Source organism: Phasianus colchicus, chromosome Z (genome assembly GCF_987193195.1).
Source record: "Phasianus colchicus chromosome Z, bPhaCol1.hap1.1, whole genome shotgun sequence".
NCBI classification, from domain to species: Eukaryota; Metazoa; Chordata; class Aves; order Galliformes; family Phasianidae; genus Phasianus; species Phasianus colchicus.
Window position 1 is genome coordinate 26,515,415 of NC_143476.1, and position 6,168 is coordinate 26,521,582.

The following is a 6,168-nucleotide window of genomic DNA, read 5'->3' on the forward strand; positions in this document are numbered from 1 at the left end:
GCCTAAAAAGCCCAGGCAGTGCAGACCCACGCTGCAGTACTATGTATGTCTTCTCTGGATGCCTCACTGACCTCATTAAGCACAACAGCGGGTTTATCGTTGCGTATAAAGTGACCGCCTGAGGTGTTACAATCACATCTATCAGCTACTTCATGAGTCCGTGAGAATTTGCCAAAGCATCAGTTGATGCTACTAAATGCAGAGCTTTAGAGCATGTCTAACGTCCCAACAATGATGTTAATTCAAATCTCTGAGTGCAGAACTGCACCAATACCCAACCTTGGAATAGCAAATATACCTGACCTATTTCCTTTTTTTTTTTTTCTTCTTTTTGTTAAAGAATGTTGGAGACCTATAAAAACATTTCAGGAGAATGCAGTGTTAAACGACAGAAGCCAGATTATCAAGTGTTATTTGAGGTGCCAGAAAACTGAGAAGAGGTTGGATCTGGTTGGATGTTTGAAGATACGTAGTAATTAGCTCTTCTTTCTTTTCTGTTCCTACACCCACTCCCCTTGCACATCTCTTGTCTATCCAAAATCTATTTTAAGACTGCAATACTTACTCCGTTTTTCCTCATCTTAGTTTTCCTACTTTTTCTTTGCTACCAGTTTCTGACTCTCTCTTCTCACCTCCATAAGATGAAATGTGAGAGTGGCAAAGTCCAGCTGTCTCTTAGAGTGACCTTCCTGTTTTAGCCCTGTCTTCCATCTATGGCTGTATGCTTATGTTGTTTATGGAGTATTTCGTCTCTTCACCTTCTTGTACAATCACTTTAATATCTAAAAATCCCAGGTCATTTCATGATCGCTAACTGAGACATCTTGCTGTGTTATATCTATATATATGTAGGCTGTATATTATATATGTGTGTAAAGATGTATTTTGATTGTACTACAAATGTGAAATTCAAGGGCAGGAAAAAAAAAAAAAAAAAAGCAGCTGTAAAATTTTTGGAGCTGTTCTGTGTCCTCTGAAATTTGAAATTTCTGGTCTGAAATAAAATAGTGGATGTCCTCCTGAAGGAAGTACACATTAGGAAAACATTCTTCTGGTCACCAATTAAAATGTCCTTGTGGTGATTTTTTTTCCATCCACTTCATTCTTGGCTAGTTTAATGTATATTCCTGCTACTTTTGCATCCACTTTTGTTATTTGCAAAAGTGGAAAGTGCAACTTGCGGAATGAAGTCCACTTCCTTCTTTTTTTTCACACAATTACAGATTCAGGTGATCACAGTAGTCTGCAGCCCCACCAACCCTGCAGGCACTACATGTATAGTCAGTAAATTAAAGTCAGCCATCACTGCGAAGCAAGGATCTGCAGCAGGGAATTGAGATGCAGTGTGCTCCAGCAAATTATCTGAGGTCGCTGCTGGAACTGGGTAGAAGGCTCAAGTGCAACCTACATCCTTCTCCACATCATGATTTATTGGATATCATTCCAGAGAACGTCAGTGATAACTTATTCTCCTTCTTCAGTCCCAGTCCACTGGGTACTACCTCCAGTGTTAAAATACAGGTCAGCATCTTACTCTCTTGCCACACTCTGCATTTTCTCCCCTGCTGCTTGTTTTGGTTGTTATTTTTTAAATAATTTCAAAGTCTGGGCTGCTTTCTAGGGCTGTAGTAGTTATTCAGAGGTATCTGGAGTATTTTTCTTCTTGGCATTACATGAATTAATGGAAATACGTTGGAGAAGTGGCTTAGCCCCCTAAACAAATGTCGCCTAACAATTGCAATCTTTGTTTCAGAGACAAGCTGCTTCTGGGCTTTGTCAGCTGCCGATTATTGCTAACAGCATGCCTCTTCTGAGCTCATCAAATACTCCTTTATATGCTGCCTAGTGCACCTACTTTCCCATTCTTATATTTCTTTGTAAGAAATTTATGACTTATGTATCAAGAAAAACCACAAGACTAAAAAAAATTGCCATTGAGCAAAACACTGCCACTCTTTAAATCACACTCAAATAGAAGATGTTGAAAACTACCATCACTACCCTGGAAAGGAATTTTAAGAAGAAAACATCTGCATTTGCAATTAGCAACAAAAACTGGAATCCGTACTGAACTTTATCCTATTGTATCTGAACTGACCTCATTTCCTAAAGCATTATCATGCTGATGAGTTAAATTATCATAACAGATTTTTTTAAGCAGTGGAGATTTTCCACTAAAGCTGCAAGTGACTTTGATTTGCACAATGCAAATAGATCTTACACTTCAAATGGTGGGATGCAAAAGCTAAATAAATATTCACACAGAGCTCCTGGAAATCCATTAACTTATCTTATACTCAAACAGTTTCAAGACGTGCAACCCAAGCATGCATCAGTCAACTTCAAGACTTAGAAGCCTAAGAAAAACACAACATTCTTGTCTGGAGATTTTTTTTTTTTTCTAAGAAATACAGCATTATATAAGATGCAATGTTTGGAGGTATCTTTTTTATTTCCCATTTATGTTATTAAATTCCAGAAGATTATTTCCCTTTCCAACGTAGCTGCAACCCACTGTTCTATAATAAAATTAACAGCCAGTATCAAGGAGGAATGGCATACAAGCTGTGATTAAGGAGAAACCAAAGCACACGTTGTTTTTGTGTGAATTGATGGGGCTGTATCTTCTACCAAGGCCCATGGCTGCACCTCATCTTGCCCGATGGTCATGCAGGAACAAACCCATCCACTCTGTTGCACTGTCTGAGCAATCTGACTGCCAGTGGAGTCTGGCACTGACTGAACAGCAACTTGTGTTCTTGGATGGCTCTTGGCGATTAGCAGACTTGGATGGCAGATACAGTTCCGCATCACACTGCAATCTGGAAGGTGCAGTTTGTATAGAAACGTCTTTTGCTTCTATTTCTCCTAGCAATCTTAGTTAAATACGTTGGATTGCAAATTGTTGCAGTCTGATAAAAAGTACTGGCTCAAAAGATTGTCTGTGATACTTTTATTAGGTGATCGTGGACAACAGGTGCACACCTTTCCCTCTCTGAAGTTTAGGCTGTTGCCTGCCATTTTGCTTCTTAAGACAATCTCTTTTTTATAGTATTTCTCATTACAAAACATGTGCCTCTTCAAGTTACTCCTATTGTGCACAATCCCTTTAGAGATTAGCCAGTTCCACACAGAAGAACTCTGCTTCAGTCAAACTACAGTTATGGATTTAGCTGTGATTATTTGAGCAGTGTTTGTAGCTGTAGATTATATCATTTGGTACGTGATCCATACTTCTTTCATCTGGCAACCATCTGATGATTTAGGAAGACAAGAACCTTGTCCCATACAAGCTGTCAGAAGGGCACACACGGCCCAGGCTCCTAACCAGCTACTAGAGTCATAAAAGTATAGAAGCATAGAACAGTAAAATTGTAGAATCATATAATTATTTGAGTTGGGAGGAATCTTTAAAGATCTTCTATCTAGTCCAACCGCCTGCAATGAACAGGGACACCTACAAGTCAGTCAGGTTGCTCAGTGCCCCACCAACCTGACCTTGAGTGTCTTCAGGGATGGGGCTATTCTCTGTGGCATGCCTTTGGATGTGCCTCCTGATCCCAGCCTATCAGCTACTCTTTCTTTTTCCTCCTGGACTCAGTTTCAGCCCTGTTGTGTAATGCAGTATACACCTGTGTTGTTCTTTAAATAACTGAGACCTAGAGCAACTAAGACCAGGATGCATAATGGGAAAGGCCTGCCTTCCTGCAGCTTCAGTGGATGCAAGTGCTATTATAAATAATAGACTTTGTTCTGCTTGCAGAAATAACAGCAAAAAGAAAACAAAATGAGGTACTGAAACTTTCTTCAAAAACATCTGAATCCCACAGGAAGGACACCCACAAGAATCTTTGGCCCTTCATTATATAAAATTCATTTCTACAATTTGAGAAAATGAAATGCCTACATCTGATAAATGTGTTGCATAGGGTAGAGGATGACATGTAAGAAAATCTCATCTAAACTGCTAGATGGATCCAGCTATCACTGAAGTGCACGACTGTACACGGTAGTTCGGGAACACTGTGAGGATGAAACAAAACTGAAGAACAACCATTACAACCTTTCAATAGCATTCATTATGTAGCAGCTACAATAACAACAATAACAAAAGACCCCGCAGGAGCCATGAGAGACAATTGAGAGTGTTGCAAAAGGAAGATGTTATGCTTGTTTACCTGTTGAGGAGGGCAAGTAACCATTACATTCTCTGCAAGATTTCACTGTAGAGAATATTAAAAAATAATAAGTAGTGCAATACTGAATTTTACCAACACTCGGCAATTTCAGGCAGGATGCTTCAGCCCACAGTTTACTAATTCTTCATGCTATTCTTCTTAGTCGTACTGACTTCAGAAAGCTCTAGGGCTTCTTAAAAACAACCATGCAGTATGCTGCATGTAAAATACAATTTTATAAACATGCACATGAAAGAACTGAGTGCTAGTCTCAGGCAGTAGCCCAAAGCAATTCAGCATGAATAGTCTCTAACAACCATCCATCCATGCACCCAAACTCACGGCCCAGTCAGAAATCAATATTTTTTTTCTTTTTTTCTTTTCTTTTCTTTTCTTTTTTTTTTTTTTCCCATTTATTGAACCTTGAACTACTTTCCACAAGAGCAGCGAACATTTTTGGCACTGCAGAACTTAATACATTGTTTTATGTCTCCACAGATGCTAACTGAAGTCTTTTGCTTAAGTTTTTCTTCTTTCAGTAGTTGTCAAATAGAAGATGTCACCAGTATAGAAGTAGAGCTTATAATATTTGCTAGCTGAAGCATTTAAGAAAGCATGATACTGCATTTGGGTGGCATTTTAATCTTACAAAAGTAGTTTACAATCAATCTGGAATAGCAGTGATACCTTCTTTCAAGTTATAGAGAAAGATGTACATTTTCTTTCCTACCAGCATTTTCTAGCGGAGATGCCTTTCCTCTCACAAGTCAGAATGCAAAACCAGTCTGTCTCATTTTTCCTAGAAGCATTTTGGATTACTAGAAAAACAAGGGAAAGATAGGATTCAGCATAACTTCTGAGTGCTGCAGGCAGAGCAAGATGAACAAGCTATGTCCACACTCTCCAGGGTAATGTGGGTTGCAGAAAACTCATATTTCATAACCGCTCTTTGCATGAATAGGCTCCGTGCACCTGCAGAAACGGGTAGAACACAGGCATGAATGGAACAGCTTAACGTGTCTAGCTGCACTCTGTTATGAATAATACAGGATATAAACTAACATTTCTGTATATGTTGCCAGTTTTGCATTTGTAAATCCCTGGCAGTGGTTGCTCTTATGAGCCAAACTCCAAAAATGTACACTTAATTGGCATTTGCCAGGAGCATGCACCACATAGCAAGTAGAAGCTCTGCTGAAGACCACCTTTCTCTGTCTAGCAGGCACTCCCTCTAACAGTCTTCCTGGTACTCCAGGCCACATGGCCAAGGCTTGGGACAATAGACACCATCTGCTTACAGATTCTTTTGGTCAAAGGTCTCCCAAGGGCCGCTCCTTTGAGGGACCACCCCTGCCAGCCCTCCTGGGGCCACAACATCACATGTGTAGTTGCTGCTCAGATGGAGACCCCAAAATACTTTTGCAAGAAGACCAAGTCCAAGGCTGCAAAATGACAATTGCTTCCAGAATTATGTTAAATGCTAGGATAGTGCTTTCCCTCCCCGCTCGTTTTGATCAGATGTCATGAACTCAATAGTTTGGCTTCCCACAGAAATCATGTAGCTTAGTGAATAAATCAGCGCTTGATGGAGTGGCTCAAAGTGTGGCTGCTTGCAAGTTGGGCTGGCACTGCACAGAATCACTGTTTCCAAGTGATTTACTTTTTACGTTAAGTCATGTCAGGCACAATTTATACTGTTTTGACCTGAAGCACCAAAAATCAGTGACAGAATTAATATCTAGTTATATAGTGGAAAGCTAGCAAGTTAGAGACTTGGAAGCTTATTTTTGCTTTGAAGTAGATACTTGATTTCTTTCATTTTTCCAAATCAGGTTAAATTATAAAGCTGTGTAAAGTAGATTTTGAAACCTAATATCAGAGATGCATGTTTATGTCTTGGCCTATAACTGCCAGATGAGACCTGCACCATGAGATTTCACTTCTCTTCAAGAGTAGCCAAAGGACAAGTCAGTCCTTTAGGGTCAGGATT

At 39.7% G+C, this 6,168-nt stretch overlaps 1 long non-coding RNA gene across 1 annotated transcript; it reads left to right on the forward strand.

The window, feature by feature from the left end:
- The first annotated feature begins 342 nt into the window (after positions 1–342).
- On the forward strand, positions 343–2,389 carry LOC149912765 (uncharacterized). Its single transcript, XR_016461508.1, has 3 exons — positions 343–440; positions 1,224–1,521; positions 1,754–2,389. It is a non-coding gene; the product is annotated as an uncharacterized LOC149912765 (long non-coding RNA).
- Positions 2,390–6,168: the final 3,779 nt, after the last annotated feature.